Source organism: Gymnoscopelus braueri (assembly GCF_963280865.1).
Source record: "Gymnoscopelus braueri genome assembly, chromosome: 5".
NCBI classification, from domain to species: domain Eukaryota; kingdom Metazoa; phylum Chordata; class Actinopteri; order Myctophiformes; family Myctophidae; genus Gymnoscopelus; species Gymnoscopelus braueri.
Window position 1 is genome coordinate 47185634 of NC_137606.1, and position 22233 is coordinate 47207866.

A 22233-nucleotide genomic window follows, 5' to 3' on the forward strand; every position below is an offset into this window, starting at 1 on the left:
CACCATTCAACGTCTGTTCAACGTCTCTTGCTAACGTAACATTAACGTGGAATACTGACATTTTGTTGTTGGGTATTGTGACCAAAGCCCAACGTCTTCTTAACATTATAATCTTAACGTGCACACAACGTTAAATACTAACGCCTTTATATGTGCTGTTAAGCAACTGTAATCCAAAACTGTCGGTGACTGTGACACCGTTTATCATCCACACCACTATGTATGTACTACTGGGTGGACGGAAGGGCGGACAGATGGACAGACAGACAGACAGACAGACAGACAGACAGACAGACAGACAGACAGACAGACAGACAGACAGACAGACAGACAGACACTTTTTGTTACCCTTTCAGCCTAAATGCCTGACTGTACCTCATGCTGTTTAAATTTCTGACTTATAAAGTAATCAATCAATCAATCACAAAAAGTAAAATAATTGTTTGCCCTGATATGTAGTGGAGTAAAATAATAAAGTATCAAAAGATAGTGTGGGAGCCAAGTTCGAATATTGTGTTTATTATATTAATAACTGCTTATTTTGTGATTTGTATTTTTGCCTAAACAGTTCATGTATATCGAAGTATATGATTGTTAAATAAGCTAAGTTAAAAAGGTTTAAATAAGTCAATAATTTGTTTAATTCATGATGAGGTTCTGTAGGTTAAAAACAATGCTGTTACTGTAGCTTTAAGAAGAGAGCTCAGGTTGTGTAACTGAGAATTTGATTGAGATTGCTAACACCTGAGTGTGCCCAGGGCAGTGCTGATTAAGATTTCTATCACCTGTGTGTGCAGGGCTGTGCAGATTCAGTTGATGCTCAAGACAAGGTCAGAGCGACACAGTTTTTTGACCGTAGTATATCTTTTTGTTTGAGAACTTGCTTTTAGATCACTTCTGTAACCAGGGAACACATTTTTTTGAATAAATATTTTTGTGATTCTTTTTACATCGAAGTCCTGTGAAGTTTTTCTGCTCAAGGGAATATACACGAGTATAGAAACGTGCCTCTGAGATTCAACCACTCACAGATAGAAACACACAAATGAATTTAAAAAAATACAACATCATTAAACGTTGATATCTGGTTAGTTTTAAGTTGTGTTGGTAAGTAACCAATACCCAACGTCTGCACAACAATACATTTCAAACTAGATTGTCAAATGTCTCCTCAAATCACTGAGCAGTAGAGCAACGTTCTGCTCTTTCATTGGACGACTCATTGGACTTGTGGGTGGGACCACAGTTGTATAACACCAGACTGGGCGGGGCAACAGTAACTGCTCCAGCAGCCTGCAGTTTGAATTAAGAGGGAGAGAAGACAGGAAGAGATACTTGTTTGTGCATGGAGATGTTTTTTTGAGAATCCCAGGACTTCTAGAATCACAATCTTTTGCACAGGTGAGTTAATAATTAATTTCCTTCTAACTTGAAATGAAATATTTGACTTTTTTTAAAAATAAAGTTCTACATTCTGTTTATGACCGAGTGAGGTGATTTCTTCATGTGCAAATCAGTCATGCTTTGTTTTTTTGTTTTTCTTTTCCTTTTCTTTGCATGTTTTTGAAACAACTGGCATTGTTTGAATAAATCCTTTGCCCAAAATGATTACAGTACCTGCCTTTTGTGGCAAACAGTGGAAACTAGAAAGAGGCTATAGGCCTACTGCATTAACTAGATGGACTGATCCCCACTGCTTTGTGTTGGTGGCTTGGTGCTGCTGAGTTAAACATTTAAATTGCAGCTTTTAAAGATGTCTTATTTTAGGGGAAGTTCTGTTGTTCATGATTCATGTTTTCAGTTGGGAATGTGTGTAATTGAAGGGTAAAGCTCACATGCCTCACAGCTATTTTTGTGTGAGACAGTGCAGTGTAACAAAAAATCAGGCATAAGGGTTGGTTGCATTTGAATACTCTTTTTATTGTGTAGCCTTTATCATAGTTTTAATAATTATATTAGCTTGTAAGACATTATTTTCAGTCTAATATTGGCCAAGCCTAACAGTAAAGCCCACCTAAAAAAAATAAACATAATAGAGGAATGTAAACACTATGTTGAAGATTGATTGGTAAGTAACCAATCCCCAACGTCTGTTCAACGTATCATGCTAACGTCATATTGACATAGAATACTGACATGCTGTTGTCAGGTATTGTAACCAAAACCCAACGTCTGCTTAGCGTCATTATGCTAACGTTCACACAATGTCAAAATCTAACATCATTAAACGTTGTTTTTTGTTGGATTTTAGTTTATTCGTCATGTCCCTGGTGTTTAAAGACCTTAAGAGGTGTAAAGATAGAATAATATCTTAGCTGTTCACTTAATATGGCATTTTCCTTCCTGTGACTTTTATCATACTCTCAGGTTGTCATGGTTGGAGACACAGGAGGTAATTCATTGGATGATGCACCCAGAAGAATGATGCCGTTCCTCATGTCACATGAATTGACACTCCAGTACAACCTCTGTTGACATCATGGCAAGAATAAGTCCCCGGGGCCTGTGTCTTTTTGACGTTGCATATGGTAAGTTAAACATTTTAATTGCCCGATGTAACTTTTCCTTGACCTTTCCGTTATCTTTCTAATTTAAATTTTACAAGGAGTGCTACAAAATGTTGATTATTTTTATATACGTTGGCAGTTATGCCTAAGTTCAAGAGTTTGGAATCACTGTCTTTATGCTAACGTCCATACAATGTCAAATTCCAACATTATTAAACGTTGTTTTTTTGTTGGATTTTAGTTGTGTTGGTGAGTAACCAATACCCAACATCTGTTCAAGGTATCATGCTGTCATTTTGACATAGAATAGTGACATACTGTTGTCAGGTATTGTAACCAAAACCCAACGTCTGCTTAACCTCATTATGCAAACAACCACACAATGTTAAATTATAACATCATTAAACACATTTTTTTTGTTGGATTTTAGTTGTGTTGGTGAGTAACCAACATCTGTTCAACGTATCATGCTAACGTCAAATTGACAAAGAATACCGACATTCTGTTGTCGGATATTGTGATCAAAGCCCAATGTCTGCTTAAAGGTAGGGTAAGTGATATTTTTTGGTTAAAACAAAAAGTATTTTGCTAAAAGGTTAAAATACTATATTCTGATAGTAATCATTAGCCTGGCTCCACCCCCTGAATCCTTTGCCTAGCATTCAGGGTCTGGTGACTTCAGACTGAATAATGGAGTGAAACGAAATGAAAATTCAGGCTGAGTGTCAGGCTAAGTAATCATTGCTATAGAGTGTTTTTTCAGTAACAGATGTCTCCCTGTCTCTCCAGCTCTTTAATAAACAGAAAATACATTTTTCGGTAGGTGTCAAAATCTCAGCCAATCAGGAGAAAGTACCAATTTTTAAGCTTAATTTGTATAGTGTTCCAGTTCCAATTTTGCATGCTCATTTCTTAGTGTCATCACTTCCAATTTCACTTGTTTAATCTGTATCCTGATTGAGTTCTCTGTCCTGGTTGGATAAAATTGGAAATGAAACTGAAACTGAAACGAAAATGCATTTTCTGTTTAATAAAGAGCTGGAGAGACAAGGAGACTCCTAATACTGAACAAACACTCTATAGCAATGAGTACTATCAGAATATAGAGCTATTTAACAATTATTTTAACCAACGCAAATCACTTACCCTACCTTTAACGTTATGATACACAACGTTAAATTCTAACGCCATTAGACGTTGATATTTTGTTGGTTTTAATTTGTGCTGTTAAGCAACTATAATCCAACGTTTTCTCAAAGTTTTTTTCCATTTCTGAGGAATGTAAACACTATGTTAAAGATCTATTGGTAAACCATCTTAAGTTGAAATATTGAAGTAGGTCCTGTGCAGTTGAATGGCCGAAGAACAGAGTGAAGAACAGTTAGTATTTTGCATTAACCGATACTTGATATACAGTAGCTGATAATGAAGTAGGTGTAGGTTTGATAGCTGTCGTTTTTGCTGCTGTTCCAGCCCATATTGAATTTAAATGTCCACAGACATTTCGGAAGGCAGAGATAGCCTATCTGATAATCAGTTTTTTCAAGACTTCATTTTCTTCTTAATTACTATTGTTATATTAATATGTATGTCCAAGCATCCAAGTATAATCAACATATCATCTGCCTTCCACAGCACATCATTTGACACCACTGTAAAGGTACTTCAGCTTCCAAACACCCGTGATCCAGACTTGGTGAGCCTCCACCAAGTCCGAAGTAAGTATAATATCAGGGCGTTAATTTGAGGGGTAATATGTCCTTAAATTGGTTGGAATTTAAAAAAATATATTGAATTAGATGATTCAGCTTTCCCACGGTAATGACTTTCCTGGAACATTTTTAATTGAGTTATAAATTCCCACAGGGCTGTGGGCACCCTGATGATTTTTTGACAGTTAAACAAAACAGGCACAGATAAACTAGAAAACATTAGTCTACAGTCAGCTGTGTAATGAAAAAGCAGTCTTATAGTGTTAATATTGAAAGGGCAGGGATGTGAAGTTTCACTCAACCAACGATTTGATATAATTCACCATACTGGGTTCACAATACAATTTCTTCTTGGGTTTTCTCTGAAGTAGTTGTGCCATGGCATGAGGCCATTGTGAGAGGAAGTCTCTATCTTGCGTCAAGTATATTTTTCATTCATAATGTGTTGTGTATTTCTTATTTTCATGCTAGATGGGAGACATCAAGAGGTGGAAGGTCCTCTCAAGTAGAATACATCGGGTGAGTACCTCCACACTGAACTTCACTATTATTTCACAATAAAGCAACATCATTTTGATTTAAAACAAGTTTGATTTTTCACCGCTACTAAAGGCATCAGGCAAACGGCTATAAAAATGAGGCATCATCTACAGTATATGAATAGTTTTGATGCGATAGCATCAATATATTCTAAAGAAGTATTTGTATAATTTATTCGTCATGTCCCTGGTGTTTAAAGACCTTAAGAGGTGTAAAGATAGAATAATATCTTAGCTGTTCACTTAATATGGCATTTTCCTTCCTGTGACTTTTACCATACTCTCAGGTTGTCATGGTTGGAGACACAGGAGGTAATTCATTGGATGATGCACCCAGAAGAATGATGCCGTTCCTCATGTCACATGAATTGACACTCCAGTACAACCTCTGTTGACATCATGGCAAGAATAAGTCCCCGGGGCCTGTGTCTTTTTGACGTTGCATATGGTAAGTTAAACATTTTAATTGCCCGATGTAACTTTTCCTTGACCTTTTCCATTATCTTTCTAATTTAAATTGTGTGCTACAAAATGTTGATTATTTTTATATACGTTGGCAGTTATGCCTAAGTTCAAGAGTTTGGAATCACTGTGAAAATTAAGTAAGTAGGCCTACAGCCAAGACATTGATGATAATAATTATAGTAATAACTTCTTCAACATTTCTGTTTACTAAATAATCCACCAAGTGCAGCAATATCTTTAAAGACCTTAGGCATTCTACATGTCATATTCTCTAGATATCCAGGTCAAATTTCACCCCATATTTTCAGTAGAATTTGCCCTACTTTGAGACTGGTTTGTATAAAACTTCTCATGAACCTTACGGTATAGCTGTTCCCAAAATAGGATTTAGATCAAGCAATTGTGATGGCCATTCAGAGACAGAACTCATATCTGCAAACTATCATTTCAAAAGCATAATTTCTCACTGATTCCAAACTTTTGAACAGATATCTGTCAGTCAATAAAGATGTTTCATAATGTAAAAATCAAGCTAGAGTTATTAAAATAGCTTATTTCTGTCATTTATCTTTAGGGGAACTAAAGAAGAATGCAATCTTCAATGCTGATGACACACAACTGTACATAAAAACCAAGCAATCATCATCCTCATCATCACTACCGCCCTTATCCATTCTCACTACCTGCCTGGAGGAGATGAAGGCGTGGATGAGTAACAACTTTCTGCAGCTAAACAGTTCCAAAACCGAAGTAATTCTTATAGGCACCCCACACCAGATAAAAACATCCCCCATAACCAGCATCACCTTCTCCGGACAGGACCTCCCCCTCTCACCAGTTGTCACAAACCCGGGAGTAAAAATAGACCCTCACCTTAACTTTGAGGCCCACGTCAAATACCTATGCAAAACATCCTTCTTTCAGCTCAGAAACATTTCAAAACTCCGTCCCACACTCACGCTAGCAGATTCAGAAAAGCTCGTCCACGCCTTTGTCTCCTCCAGGTTGGACTATTGCAACGCACTTCTCATCGGGATCCCTAGCAAGAGCCTTCAAAGGCTCCAGTATATTCAGAACAGCGCTGCTAGGGTCCTGATGAGAGTGCGCAAACATGAGCACATCACACCCATCCTCCGTTCACTCCACTGGCTTCCCGTTGCTTTCCGGACCCAATACAAAATATCCCTGTTGACACATCAGTGCATCCACGGCAACGCTCCCTCATACCTCAAGGACCTAGTCTCCCTACAACCCTCGACCCACAACCTCCGCTCTTCAAACACCAACCTCCTCAACATCCGCAAGGCCAATCTACACACCATGGGCGACCGGGCTTTCTGCTCGGTCGCCCCCCGAACTGTGGAACGCCCTCCCTGTCCACTTGAGAGCACCACAGTCGGTCGACTGCTTTAAGAGAGGATTAAAGACCTACCTTTTTAGCAAAGCATTTTTTTAGCTGGTTTTACCTCTAGGCTTTATGCCCCCAGTTTTAATTGTTTTGTTTCAGTTTCTTGTGAGATGTTTGATTTTATGCATTTGCCTTATGTAAGCACTTTGAGATTTCTTGTAAATGTAAAGTGCGTTATAAATAAAATCCATTAATATTATTATTATTATTATTATTACCCTTATTTTCACATTTGTTAAAACTAATGTTGGATTGACATTTTATTCTCAACTAAAATACAACGTGATTCCAACGTTAGAAATATGTCATATTTTGATTGTACTCTTAACGTTAGAGTTGACGTTGAGCCAATGTTGTACTATGACGTCAACCCGATTTAAATTTTCTGCAACTTGTATCCAACGTTGGAGCCCAACGTTGGATACAAGTTGTATTTTAGTTGAAAATGGAAATCTGATTGATGTCATAACCCAATATTTGTTTGATGTCAAACTCGGATGTTATTTTGCCATTGAATTTAAGTTGGGCTCTAATGCTGGATACAAGTTGTATTTTAGTTGAAAATGAAAATCTGATTGACGTCATAACGTAATGTTGGTTTGACGTCAAACTCTGATGTTATTTAGACATTGAATTTAAGTTGGGATCTAACGTTGGATACAAGTTGTATTTTAGTTGAAAATGAAAATCTGATTGGCGTCATAACCCAACGTTGGTTTGATGTCAAACTCTGATGTTACTTAGACATTGAATTAACGCTGTGATCTAACGTTGGATACAAGTTGTATTTTAGTTGAAAATGAAAGTTTGATTGACGTCAAAACCAGACGTTGGTTTGACGTCAAACTCTGATGTTAGTTAGATATTGAATTAATGTTGGCCTCTAACGTTGGATGACGGTTGTGGGTTAGTTGAAAATGAAAGTTTGATTGACGTCATAACCCAACGTTGGTTTGTCGTCAAACTCTGATGTTAGTTAGACATTGAATTAATGTTGGCCTCTACCGTTGGATGACTGTTGTGGGGTAGTTGAAAATGAAAGTTTGATTGACGTCATAACCCAACGTTGGTTTGACGTCAAATTCTGATGTTAGTTAGACATTGAATTAATGTTGGCCTCTAACGTTGGATGACGGTTGTGGGTTAGTTGAAAATGAAAGTTTGACTGACGTCATAACCCAACGTTGGTTTGACATCAAACTCTGATGTTAGTTAGACATTGAATTAATGTTGGCCTATAACGTTGGATGACGGTTGTGGGGTAGTTGAAAATGAAAGTTTGATTGACGTCAAAACCAGACGTTGGTTTGACGTCAAACTCTGATGTTAGTTAGACATTGAATTAATGTTGGCCTCTAACGTTGGATGACGGTTGTGGGTTAGTTGAAAATGAAAGTTTGACTGACGTCTTAACCCAACGTTGGTTTGACATCAAACTCTGATGTTAGTTAGACATTGAATTAATGTTGGCCTCTAACGTTGGATACAAGTTGTATTTTAGTTGAAAATGAAAGTTTGATTGACGTCAAAACCAGACGTTGGTTTGACGACAAACTCTGATGTTAGTTAGACATTGAATTAATGTTGGCCTCTAACGTTGGATGACTGTTGTGGGTTAGTTGAAAATGAAAGTTTGATTGACGTCATAACCCAACGTTGGTTTGACGTCAAACTCTGATGTTAGTTAGACATTGAATTAATGTTGGCCTCTAACGTTGGATGACTGTTGTGGGGTAGTTGAAAATGAAAGTTTGATTGACGTCATAACCCAACGTTGGTTTGACGTCAAACTCTGATGTTAGTTAGACATTGAGTTAATGTTGGCCTCTAACGTTGGATGACTGTTGTGGGGTAGTTGAAAATGAAAGTTTGATTGACGTCATAACCCAACGTTGGTTCGACGTTAAACTCTGATGTTTATTAGACATTGAATTAATGTTGGCCTCTAACGTTGGATGACTGTTGTGGGGTAGTTGAAAATGAAAGTTTGATTGACGTCATAACCCAACGTTGGTTTGACGTCAAACTCTGATGTTAGTTAGACATTGAATTAATGTTAGGATTCAACGTTGGAGTCCAACCAAAATCCAAGGTCTAAATAACGTCAGAGGTTGACGTCAAACCAACGTTGGGTAATGACGTCTAACAAACTTTCATTTTCAACTACCCCACAACGGTCATCCAACGTTGGAGTTCAACGTTGTTCTAACGTCATATTGACGTCCTGTGCCAGCTGGGTTGTAGATTGGCTATTTTCAATAGTCCCAGGGAGACATTGGGTCTTGAGCTAAAAGGTTTGGGAACCACTGATCTAGAGAGTAGTGTTAGTGAAAACAGAAGGAAAGACTTTATGCTCATCAACTGACACCAAAAGGGCGGCCATAGCGCAATGGGTATAGTGGCAGCCTGTGAGTCCGAAGGTCAATGGTTGGATTCCTGTCCCCGGCCATGGGGTGAGGTGTCCATGAATGGGATTATTATCCCGTAATTGCTGAAACCTAGTTTCCCCTGTTGGAATTATATAAGGTACTGTATTTATTATTATAAACAGCACCCTGACCGCCAATATTGACCTGTGCTACGTAGCTTTTTTCATTTTTTTTCTCTCAAACATCTTACAGTGTAGATGTAGAAGGACACCCCCGACATATACTGTCGGAATATGAAGCAGACTAACCACATATTGTTGCTATGGTGATAAAATGCATAAGCCTAATTAGAATACAATCCATCTGTGGTGTCTAGATGAAGTAAAAATATGTGCAAACATTTGTCAATGACAGATTTTTTTTACACGAGTTTGAAATATGCATTATAAGCAACACATTACAGAGATACATTACAATATCCACAATCCCTCAGTAATCAGCTCAACTGTTTAGAATGCTCATTTGTTACTTGCATGGGCTCCTTTCTCTCATGTTCAATCTATTCTGTTTCTATGGCTTTTGGCACATATTGCATATTACTTTTTGCATATTGCATATTTCATTCCTTGGCCCCCACATTGCTGCTTGCAGCTATATAATTATGACTTATTTCATGTTGAATTAAATAAAAGACCATTTTCACGGGGAGGCCTGTGCCCTATGGGAGAGTCTCGTTGCTCTTTTCCTCTTTTTTTTTGTTTCGCTCAGATGGACAGGGTTTTGAGGTTAGGTTTAGGCATAATTTCTGGATGTAGGTTTTATCATTGGCCTGATAGCTTCTCGTCTGTTTAGGTGTTGTTCCTTGGTGTTGTATCCAAGTTCGTTTACAGTATGTTCTTTTATTTTAGTTTTAGTTTTTGTCTTTGTCTATGCCGAGGCTGCACTGTATTATTGACTGCACTGGACTGCTGGTGTTTGGGACGTGAATAAAAAACCCAAAAGTGCATTCATGGACTCTCTGGTTGTCTTTTTGGAGCCTTGATCGTTCTGTCAACTATCACAACCATCCTTGCTGATTGTGTAGATTTATTTATTACAACAACATTGAGAAATCTATTAAACACCAAGCCAACCCAAGTAGAGCATGATGACGAGAATGGCAGTGATAATTATTGTTATCAGCTGTGTCTGTGTGTGTGTGTGTGTGTGTGTGCGCGTGCATGCTTGCGTGCGAGCGAGCGAGCGAGCGAGAGAGACACAAACGTCGTCTGCACCAACAAGGCAACAAGACAAATAACACTGATTCGATCAATGAGTTGTGTGTCACTGTCATTTTAAACTGATTGAATCATCATGTATCACAGAAAACATTTTCATGTGTGTGTGTGTGTGTGTATGTGTGTGTGTGTGTGTGTGTGTGTGTTGAACCATCTTGTTGTAGTACAGATACGCCAAATCAATACATTCTAAAATATCCTGATGATAAAGTTCTAATATCTCTGTTTATCAACTCAGACAGCCCTGGACTGCACCAACATGGCGTCAACAAGGTGTTTTACTTACTGAAGTTGTGATAAAAGAAAAACTGAAGAGATTGTACTCGGTTCATCATCAGACTCTTGTAGCTCTCCTCTTGTTATTCACAATGAAAACAAATCAAGAAGGTGCTTTCATACAAATACTTCATACAACTTTCATACAACGCACTGCGAGGCGTTATGAGCTTGTAGATCGGCTATTTTCACAATGTTTGCCTCTTCCTTATGTAATATTTGACAATTTGGCCAATTTTGTATTAAAAAGGTCTAAAAGTTAAAATGTCACTTTAGAAATGTGCAGATACCCTGTATACACGTATACTTTATATTGGTTTGTTTATTGTTGAGTGAGAAAACAATGTTGCATATCTGCCACTGACGTAAAAAACGTAATTTCTCCCGTTTACCAATCCTGCCACTGACGTAAAAAACTTTTTTTTTTTTTTTTTTTTTTTTTTTTTCAAATTTGACCCAAAGACCAAGGAGATATGATTGTTTAAAGATCTAGACTCCCATCCACTTCCTTGTTAACTTAAAACTAAAAAATTCTGTATCTCGGCTCCTGAGTACTTTTTTTTTTTCGATGAAAAATCTCTGGCAGTGGGCAAACGCGGCCAGCAATAATTGTGGCAGTGAATGAGTTAAGCTAATCATCTGAGGACCTCCCAAAATAATTTGTTGTCCCAGTTTGGGAACCACTCCACAAGTCCTTATCATTCAGTGGAACCAGTCTCTCATGATGCCATGCAGCTATATTCTTTCTATTCCAGGTTTTTGGTAAAACACAGTGCAAAACAATCCCATTAAAACATTGGTTTTCATTGACAATGTCCTGTGAACAGATTTGGTGAGCAAGCAAACAACATACTACTGGATATACAATGACTAAAGGAGAAGAATAAATACAAAGAGGATAAGACAAAATAAGGCTAATGAAAAGACATCTGTTGCGGAAGTCTTTATTAATCCAGCCAACATGGATTACATGTGTTTTCTATCACAACACACCATAAGAGTTCAGTGTCTGCTGTGTGTTTACACTTTGACTTGGCTGGTGTGGTGTGTGCGTGTGCGTGTGCGTGTGCGTGTGCGTGTGTGTGTGTGTGTGTGCGTGTGACACATGTGCGTGCTTGTATGCGTGTGTGTATTTGTATTCGTGAGGGCCAAGTGCCAAGTACATGTAATAGAATTTGATACATTTATATTGTGAGGACCTTTTTCCTGAACCTCAGAAGAGAAATGGCTGTTTAATGGTTAAAATAGGAATGTTGTTAGAGTTAGCCTTACAATTAGGAACAGATTCAGGTTGGGGTTAAGATTAGGCATTTAGAGGTTAGGTTTAGGGGTTAGAGTTAAGAATTATGCCTGATTCATATTTGAAATCTGATTCTGATTTCATATTTAGTACGGAAATAAGGCGATCTGTAAGCTCACAACACGTCTAAAATTCTGATCTCAGACTTTTCTGGCTCTTCCTGAACACACCTGTGGATTATACCAGGGACAATGACTTGGACTTAGCTCCCCCTCGGACACACCTGTGGACTACACCAGGTACAAATGACTTTTTGTTGCACTCCCTCATGGAGCTACTTGCAGATTATACTAGGGTCAGTCCACCCTAGGTGGACACGCACTGACCTTTTGCACCTTAATCCCATGTATAACGCACTGACTTTTTTTTTGTCTTTTTTATTGTGCTCTTTTTCTCTAAGCACCTTAACGTCCATATGTATATCATGCACAGTATAAGTATAACATGCACAGTATACATACATTGCTGCTATGCTCAGGCACCTTAGTTTTTTATTATCTCAGGTACTTTGTAAATATGTAGATAACTTGTCTGGCCCTCTGTTGCTCTCTTGTTTTGATCTCCTTCCCACTTGCCCCCCACCCCTCTTCTTCTCCCCCCCCCCCCCCTCTTCTTTCTATGGAAATTAACGTTGCGATGGGAACGATGTACAAAAACGAATTTCACCCACTTTTTTACCTTGTAAACCTGTGATGTGACAATAAAACTGATTCTGATTCTGATTCTGAAGTAGGCCTAGTAATACGTGTGTGTGTGTGTGTGTGTGTGTGTGTGTGTGTGTGTGTGTGTGTGTGTGTGTGTGTGTCAGGGGCGCAGCCATGGGTGGGCCTGGGTGGGCCGTGACCCACCCACATAGAGAGCTGGCCCACCCAATCGATTTTGCAAAAAAGAAAATATATATATATAATTATTTTTTGGATAAAAAAATCGGTAAAATCAGGCAAAAATAAGAATTAAATAACATAACCCTAACCCAACCCTAACCCTAACCCTAAAACCGAAATAAAGTAACAAAAAAACACCCAAAAACGCCCAATATAACCGCAACATTATTATTATTGCGCGCGATGCGTGCCCACCCGCTCCTGCTCAGGCCCAGCCTATATTAGCGTTCTGGCTGCGCCACTGGTGCGTGTGCGTGTGCGTGCGTGTGTAACACACAGCACACGCACAGCTGGTTCCAATTAGCCATCCCGAGGTCAGTATATGGTGGATGAGAAGAACTCATGGGAACAAAAGACTTGACATTCCAACAAATGGTGGCGAGCAGACACATAAAACGGATCTCTTGAGTTGAACAGAAGCAGTTATGCTGAGAAGTGCATAAAGAACTGGGTGGCATTGATGGTGATGAAGATGATAGCAATAATAATTCCACAAAAAAAATCAAAGATGTTGACTGTTTTGGCATTGTTTAATGCCTTGTTAGCAGCAGCTGTGTATCACCGTTGTTAATTGCTGTTTGTGCCTTGGAAAAAAATAAAGCAAAACAAAACATGCATTGAGTCTGATGTCTTCACATTATGTGCTCATTAACATATTCAATTTGAAATAAATAGTATTGTCATTATGATTAATATGAAGTAAAGTAGACAAGAATCTTAATTCTATATGTTAAACAGTTATAGAATAATAACCTACCATGCAGGAGCAGACAATAGCTGCGATTCCAGCATAGAGGGTGGCAGATGGACCATGTAAGATGAGTTTCCATGTTACGGGTCTGTTGGCTTTCTTCTGCCATAGTGGACGTATTGTATGGATGTATGCTACACTTTCTTTGGAATGTCTGTCTGTATGCAATAGTTTGGTGGGTGTTGGGGTCCCACATTTTACTGGGTGGGTGTGGTTTAAGTTCAAACAGGGGCACTCTGTTATAGGCAGAGCATTCTATCAGACATTTTATCAGTGTCGACCCCAGTACTTCAGAGTCAAAGTATAGATCCTCCTGGTCAAATATTACTCTACTACTCCCCCCTATAAGTATTCAAAAGTAGCCTACATGCTTTTAAAAAATATATAAAGGACCACTTTAAAAAAATTACTTAAGTCTAGTACTCAAGTAAATTAGTACTTAGTTACTGTCCACCACTGCATTCTATGGAGTGTAAACATGGACCCATGAGGATCTATATCTGTCAATTCGTACACTCAGAAGTTAAATGACCACTGAGGACTGTGAAACAGGATGTCAATGAGGCCCTGAATAACAAACTCTACTGGTTGAGAGGTTGCAGAGAGGTAGAAGAGTCCTGGAATAAAAAAATATGATTAGAGGGGGTTGTGTCATCCTTTGAGCTACACAGTAAAATACACACACACACTTTGGTTGGTAAGGGTTCAGAAACCTGCCCACCAGGGACATCATCGATGAGGATTCCAAGCTAATAGAAAAACTACAGCCTTTCTCTTCCTGAAAAGCAAGAAAAAAAAGTTTGAAATGCTGCAAACCTGCCTACTGATTATGTCATTCCTAGGAAGGTTTCTGAACTGTCCACAGCTTTCCTCTAAGACACAATGCAAGTAGACCAAAATTCTGCCATCTTAATGAGCATTAGAGAAGACCATGAATCATGATGCTCTTGTTTGTTGTCTAGCATGAGGATACAATTAATTTCAGCTGTTCCATGACTTTGCATTTTATTTTGTCCATTAGTAGTGTCCTGATGCTCTTGGCAAATTGTCATCAGTGCAGATTTCTCCCCCTCACTTCCTGACAATTTGAACAAACACTACTACCGCTTTGAAGGACAGAGGCAATCAACCCCCCCCCCTCTCCCCATCTCCATCTCTTTTTTGGGTTTTGGCTATTTATCCCCTTTTTCTCCCCAATTTAGTCGTTATGCCAGTTTATTCCTCCCCACAAACTTGTTTCTGTGTAGTTACTGCTGCTGTATCCTACTGACTCACCTGCCAGTTAGGAGCCCCCACCGGCAGGACGTAGAGTCTTCATCCTACTTCGCTAATTGTGTTCGTGTAGACCCTCGACAAAGCTCACACTCGACCCCCTATAATTAGCCTACTGTCAGAACAGTTACACGGACTATACCATCGATACATCCCTTCACACCACCCTCTCATGGAGCTGCTGTGGAAAGGGTCAGCGAGTTCAAGTTCCTCGGAGTACACATCAAGTATCACCTCAAATGGGAGACACACATGAGGAGTATTTGACTACACACCGCTTCTTGTACAGTTCTTGGAGCGGGGGGGAGTTCGCCTTCCATTATGTGCTCTGCCGACCGCACCACTCACTGTAGGTTTTTATTTTCTCGGGCAGCACAGTTTCGGTACCAGGCTGTAACACAGCCTAATAGATAGCCTTCAACTGAGCTGTTGTAGTACAGCCTGAGGATGCAGGGTCCTACATTCACATATTTTCACATCAGTAGCCTGTTTGATATTTTAGCCTTAAGTTTTAGATCAGAGGACCAACAACTCTATAGGAAAAAGGTGGCGTAGTCGGTATTAAACTTTTAAGGTCTTGACACAGCACCGGGCACTTTAATTGGCCTGTGTCGGGCTGAGGCTCACACATACAGCCCGATGTCCCATAATATCTTGCATGTGTGTGTGTGGACAAAAAAGGAAGTGACTTGTGCAGAATACAGGCAAAAAAGGGAACAGAAAACATGAAAAAACAAACAAACATTGGTCTACAGGGGCGATATAATAAGCACTGACAGACTAAAGCCTCAGCCCTGTGCCTCATTCGTCCTATTCACATTATTCTTGGCCCTTCTCCGGCCGGCGCCATTGCCCTTTTCTGCTGCTTCATTCAATATCTGTCCACTTCCTCCCTAGTAGGCTACAGGTGTAATGCAGGTAATCAGTGTGTTGCCAGATTTTGCAAGAGAAACAAGTGGCCAGGTCTATGAAAACAAGTAACAAAAACAAAGTTTTACCACTTTACATCAGCTATTTGAAAATAGCAGATCTACAAGCTAACAACGCGTCACATCGCGACATGTTGTGAGCTTGTAGATCTGCTATTTAAAAAAATTAAATATTGAAATATTTTCAGATGGGGGTCCGCGGACAAATACATATTAATCCGGGGGTCCTTGACATGAAAAAAAAAACACTGGCAACCACTGGTTTAAAAGACATTAGGAAGCAAGCCAAAATAAGCAACTACGCTTAAGAATCAAGCCCAAAGCCGCTTATTATAAGCAGGCATGGCAACACTGGTAAACAGGAAACCCATTGCTCCCCAACGCATGCTTCAGGACTCCACCGCACTCCTGTCCAAGGCCACGCCCCTTGAACCCAAACACGCCACCTGCGACCGTCTTGAGCCTGGCGAGTTGGGGCAAACGCTCTACCCACAACATGATTTGGGGCAAACGCTCTCCCCACAACATGATTTGCGATTCTGTGCCTATCGGTACATAACTAAGACAGGGCTGAGTAGGCTCAAGCGAACTTCGCAACGTTCAGCACGGCAACTTGCGCAGTGCTTCTCGTGGCTCAATTTCGCCCCTCCATCGCGGTCCAAAACTAAACTTTATCGGCGAAAAAAAGTAGTCAGCGGTTGTTGGAAAAAGTCATGTCTTAAGCGGGAGTCAAACCGGGGAGGTGTGGGTTGGGAGTGTAGTGATTAACGGGGGCCACTGTGAGGCCTGTGCTGAAATCAGGTATTTGGCCTGTATTAAAATCTGACAATGCCCACCATTCCCAGCTCTTCTTATGTAGAGCGAAAGAAGCCCCACGGGCGCGGCCTTGGACAGGAGTGCGGTGGAGTCCTGAAGCACGCCTCCCCAACCCCCCTACTCCCCTGCCTCCCTACCTACTTCCTGGGCGTAGCCAGGAATAAGGTGAATAGAGGGACACTTTGTCCAGATGTGCATCTGGGCATATTGAACAATTTATCTTTCAGGATCCATTATTTCCAATCCATATCATTCAGTGGAACCAGTCCATTGATGCCATGCAGCTACAGTATTTTTTTCTATTCCACATTTTTGGTAAACACGGTGCAAAACAATCCAATCAATTCATTCATTTTCATTGACAATGTCTTGTCAACAGATTTGGCGAGCAAGCAAACAACATACTATGGGAAATAAAATAAATACAAATCTGTTGCAGAGGTCTTTATTAATGTACTCTATATTTCATTATTATTATTATTATTATTTATTTCACTGTTGGTTGAAATAAAAAAGACAACCCTGGTTGATTGTGCAACATCTATTTATTGTAACAAAATTGCGAAAAAAAATAATTTAATCATACATCCAGCCAATAACTTCCTGCTGAAGTTGGAGATGAACATGGTTTACATGTGTTTTCTATCATAACACACCATAAGAGTTCAGTGTCTGGAGTGTGTTTACACTTTGACTTGGCTGTGTGTGTGTGGGGCGAAACAGCACACGCACAGCTGGTTCCAATTAGTCATCCCGAAGTATACTGCATGGTGGCTGAGAGGAACTCATGGGAACAAAAGACTTGACATTGCAACAAATGGTGGCAGGCAGAAACATAAAGAGGATCTCTTGAGTTGAACAGAAGCAGTTATCCCTGGGGCTGGGTGGCTCTGATGGCGATGACGATGATGACAATAATAATTCCACAAACAAGAGCGGCGATGTTGATTTTCTTGGCTGTGTTTGATGCCTCCTTAGCAGTATCTGTATCACGGTTGTTAATTGCCGTTTGTACCTTGGAAAAAGTAAAGAAAAACAAAACAGTGCATTGAGTCTGATGTCTTCAAATCATGTGCTCATTAACATACATTCAATTTGCAAGAATTATTGTAATTCATTAGATTCCGTTTAAACCATTGTTTCTCAAAGTGGGTTCCGTAGTTCTAGAATGTACCATACATGTGTATAACTCTATAACTGAGAGTTTTGGGGATATTTAAAAGGATATTAGAAAGTTTGAGTTAAACAAATCATCCATCCCAAATCAACATTCACATTGTTCATATAATCAGTCATGGCTTGTCAACATGAATAGATCTTTCCAAAGGATCAACACTACACAATGAATGCTCTAATGTGTAATTTCAGGTGTAATGGGGGTATTGGCAATGAACTGGAGACTTTTCAGACCTTTCAGAGCTTTGAAAAAAAAGGAAAAAAAGAAAAATAATTCAGTCAATTTCATCACCAAAACTTTTGTTTGTGTGTTAGATACATGTGAGAAGTTAATCTTCAGTAAAGATACCGTCATGTTTAATTTAGAAGGTTTATTCCTATGCACGGCCCACAGATTAATAAGAAGTAAAGCCAGATGTTCTATAATTATGTTATAAATAAATAGTTATAGATAACCTACCCTGCTGGAGCAGACAATTGCTGCGATTCCAAGTGGCAGACAGCAGCATAGAGTGCTGAAGATGGACCATCCCAGATACGTTTCAGGCATGCGGGTCTGTTGGCTTTCTTCTGCCATAGTGGACGTATTGTATGGATGTATGCTGCACTTTCTTTGGAACGTCTGGATGCAATAGTTTGGTGAGTGTTGGGGTCCCACATTTTACTGGGTGGGTGTGGTTTAAGTCCAAACAGGAGGGCTCTGTTAGGCAGAGCATTCTATCAGACATTTTATCAGTGTCAACCCCAGTACTTGAGTAAGAGTACAGATACTCCTGGTCAAATTTACTCCACTACAAGTAAAAGTAGCTCAGTCAAAATGTTACTCAAGTAAGAGTAAAAAAGTCATTGCTTTTAAATATACTTAAGTATTCAAAAGTACAGCTTTGAAAAATACTTAAAAATACAAGTAAAGTATATGCTTTTAAAAATACTTAAAGTACAAGTAAAAGTAGAAGTACATTTATTTTTATTTTTATATCAATGAATTGCTGTAATATTTTCACAATTAATTTATAGGACCTTGTAAGTAACTCTCTGAAACCACCTGCACTGCACTGATGTGCATGCTTCCACGTTAGACAAAGCCTGCAGAAACACCTATAAAAACATAGAAATGACTGAGGAACCAGAACTAAATACTTTTACTCCTATACACCCATACAACATGTAACAAAGAGGTGAGCGGAAGGGGAAGCCAGAAACACGGCTAGTGTGACAGCAGAAGTGTAGCCAATAAAATTGCATTTAGGGAATAAAAAAGAAACGGCCAACCCAAAAGTACTCAGTACTTTACAGCCTTGCTAGAAATGTACTTGACTAAAAGTAAAATATTTGTCTTGGAAATGTACTCAAGTAAGAGTAATAAGTATCGAAATAATCTAATACTCAAGTAGAGTACAGATCCTCAGAATCTGTACTTAAAGTGAAATTTTGGACCACAGTTTTCTACCTTTTCTATGATGTTATGATATCCTAGGATGAAACATTTCATAACTCCATCCCGGGTCCGCCACAGCTAAAAACGCGCGCCATTTCAATCTCGAGATTTCAATCTCGTCTAGCGAGACTTCCGGTGGGGCGCATTCAAGACAATCACATTGCATAGTGTTCTGTCACTATATGAACGTCAGATCTCACCAACAAAAAGAAAAAAAAAAGCTATCAAAATATGCGATCTGTGTGTGTGCGTGTGTGCGTGCGTGTGCGGCTGTGCGCGTGCGTGTGTGTGCGCATTAATTAATGTCATCAATAACCGCAGGTGGTTCAAAGCAGGACTCAGCAGGATGCTATTGTCGTTGTTGTATAACAGGCAGCAATTATTCATATTTACATCATAATATATACCATGAGCCAGGATTTTACATTGATATTGTCGCCGTCGGGCAGAAACCTCTTATCTCCATATTCTGACTTGTGTTTTTTTGTAAAATGAATAACCAACTTGATCATACTAACAGCGTCACACAAAAGCATCAAAAGTAGCAGATCTACAAGTAGATCTGCTACTTTTGAAGTTTTTGAATTTGAATCAAACAGTTTGGACATGAGCTTCCCACCCCGACAGAGACCATTATGTTATGACACATTATGTGATTGGTGGATTTGCACAGAAATAGACAAATTCATCTCATTTTCCCCTCGAATGCCTGCAGCTATGTTACAAATGCTGTGCTACTAGTGAGTGTATATTTTTAGCCTGTTACTCTGTTATGAGTAGAAGTCCCGCATTCAAAATGTAATTGAGTAAAAGTACAAAAGCATTGGTATCAAAATGTACTTAAAGTACCAAAAGTAGAAAGTACTCATCATGCAGAATTTCCTATTTCACTACTTTTCAAATGTATAAAACGTATACAAATCTTTTGAAAATAGCAGATCTACAAGCTCTTTTCAAATGGCCGAAATGTATATACTGTAGGGCTGAAGTGGTTAATGTATGTTTTGCAGAGGTGAACGAAGTACTCGACCCCAGTACTTGAGTAAGAGTACAGATACTCCTTTGGTCAAATTTACTCCACTGTAAGTAAGAGTAGCTCAGTCAAAATGTTACTCAAGTAAGAGTAAAAAAAGTAATTGCTTTTAAATATACTTAAGTATTCCAAAGTACATGCTTTGAAAAATACTTACCCCTACCCTTTGGAATGCCCTGGAGATCAGGCTCACTGAGTCTGTCCCCCAGTTTCATCCCCTCCTTAAAACCCACCATAGATTAGCTTTTAATGCCCACTCCTCTTGATTCTGGTCTATCTCCGCGGGTCTTGCACGGCACCGGTATGAAAGTGGTATGTACAGTACGTGTGCGTCTCTGCATTGTTTTTTCTTTCTTTTGTTCTGTTTCTTTTGTTGTTTCCTTTGTAAAGCACTTTGTAACCCAGTTTTGAGAGGTGCTATATAAATAAAGTTTCATTATTATTAACATTTGTCCTTTAAATGTAGTGGAGTGATAGTCATAAGCATCCAAAAATACAAATACTCAAGGAAAGTACACATAAAAAAGAGTACAGCACTCAAGTAAATGTACTTAATAACTGTCCACCACTGCATTCTAGAGTGTAAACATGGAACCATGAGGATCTATATGGGTCAATTCTTCCACTCAGAAGTTAAATTACTGCCTTTCTCTTCCTGAAAAGCTAGCACGTTGAAATAGAAGCCATTGTACTTGCATCAAAACAAAGTTTGAAATCTTGTCTGAAATGAGCAAACCTGCCTACTGATGATGTCATTTTTTGTCAGGTTTCTGAACTGTCCACCGCATTCCTCTGAGACACAGAGCAAGTAGACCGAAATTATGCCATCTAAATGAGCATAAGTGAAGACCAATTTTCATTTTGTTTTCTTTATTATAGCTCGAGTCATGAATCATGATAATCTTGTTTGTTGTCTAGCATGAGGATACAATTAATTTCAGTTGTTCCGTGATTTTGCATTTTACTTTGTCAATTACTAGTGTCTTGATGCTATTGGAAAATCTTGTCATCAGTGCAGATTTCTCCCCCTCACTCTCCCCCTCACTTGAAGCACAGAGGCAATGAACCCCCTCAACTTCCTGTCAGAATGACGTCAGCTGGTACGGATGGGAACATTGACTTCTGCCCCCCTGACCCTCAGCACAGGAATCCATTAGGGATGCGTTCTGAGCCCCCTTCTGTACCCCCTGTACATCTGCGACTGCGTGGCCATGTTCTGTTCCAACCACATGGTCAAGTTTGCAGACGACACCACAGTGATAGGCTTGATCACAACGATGATGAGACAGCCTACAGTATGCTGTGCACTTCTGTTGCAGTGTCGAGCATTTCTTTGTGTCTGTCCGTACGACCGGGACCGGCTTGGAGTGGCAGGCGGTCCTTGCTCGGAGTTCGCGCCAACCTTTTTATAAACCCGCTCCCCGCTACACAAAAAATCACACCACGACGCTTCGCTCACATGCTCTGGTGCAGACAGAGTGGGTGGTGAAGAAGAAACAACCACGCCTCTACTTTCTCAGACAACTGAACAAAGTTGGCAGAGGTCCCAAAGTCCTAAGGGCTTTCTATAGACGCACCACCAGAGCATGGTTGCTTCACTGCCTGTTATGGCAACTGTACCGACCTCAACAGCAAGGCAATTTAAAGGGTTGTGCGGACAGCCAAACGTATCCGGCTTGGTCACCTCTGGTTTTGTACTGAGTATTAGGTACAACCAGGAGCGACTGGTCAGCCCATCTCAGGGATGTATGGCTGAATGAGATCAGATAAATATGGAGGGGCCAACCCATTTTGGGCTTTAAAACCTAACAATAAAATCTTGAAATCAATTCTAAAACAGACGGGGAGCTAGTGGAGTTAATAAATATTCAAAGTCAATAAAAGACAATTTGTGTGCGTGTAAATACTTACCCCTACGTGCGTGTAAATACTTACCCCTACCCTTTGGAATGCCCTGGAGATCAGGCTCACTGAGTCTGTCCCCCAGTTTCATCCCCTCCTTAAAACCCACCATAGATTAGTCCTCTTGATTCTAGTCTATCTCTGCGGGTCTTGCACCGGTATGAAAGTGGTATGTACAG

At 39.6% G+C, this 22233-nt stretch overlaps 2 long non-coding RNA genes across 2 annotated transcripts; one reads left to right on the forward strand and one right to left on the reverse strand.

Moving 5' to 3' along the window:
* Positions 1 to 1290: 1290 nt before the first annotated feature.
* On the forward strand, positions 1291 to 5874 carry LOC308085406. The gene is made up of 5 exons (XR_013933164.1): positions 1291 to 1401; positions 4177 to 4225; positions 4691 to 4738; positions 5046 to 5206; positions 5798 to 5874. It is a non-coding gene; the product is annotated as an uncharacterized lncRNA (long non-coding RNA).
* A 7295-nt stretch (positions 5875 to 13169) lies between these two features.
* LOC308085439 lies at positions 13170 to 18302 on the reverse strand. The gene is made up of 3 exons (XR_013933171.1): positions 18142 to 18302; positions 17238 to 17520; positions 13170 to 13321 (listed from the first exon to the last, which is right to left on the reverse strand). It is a non-coding gene; the product is annotated as an uncharacterized lncRNA (long non-coding RNA).
* Between the last annotated feature and the right edge of the window lie 3931 nt (positions 18303 to 22233).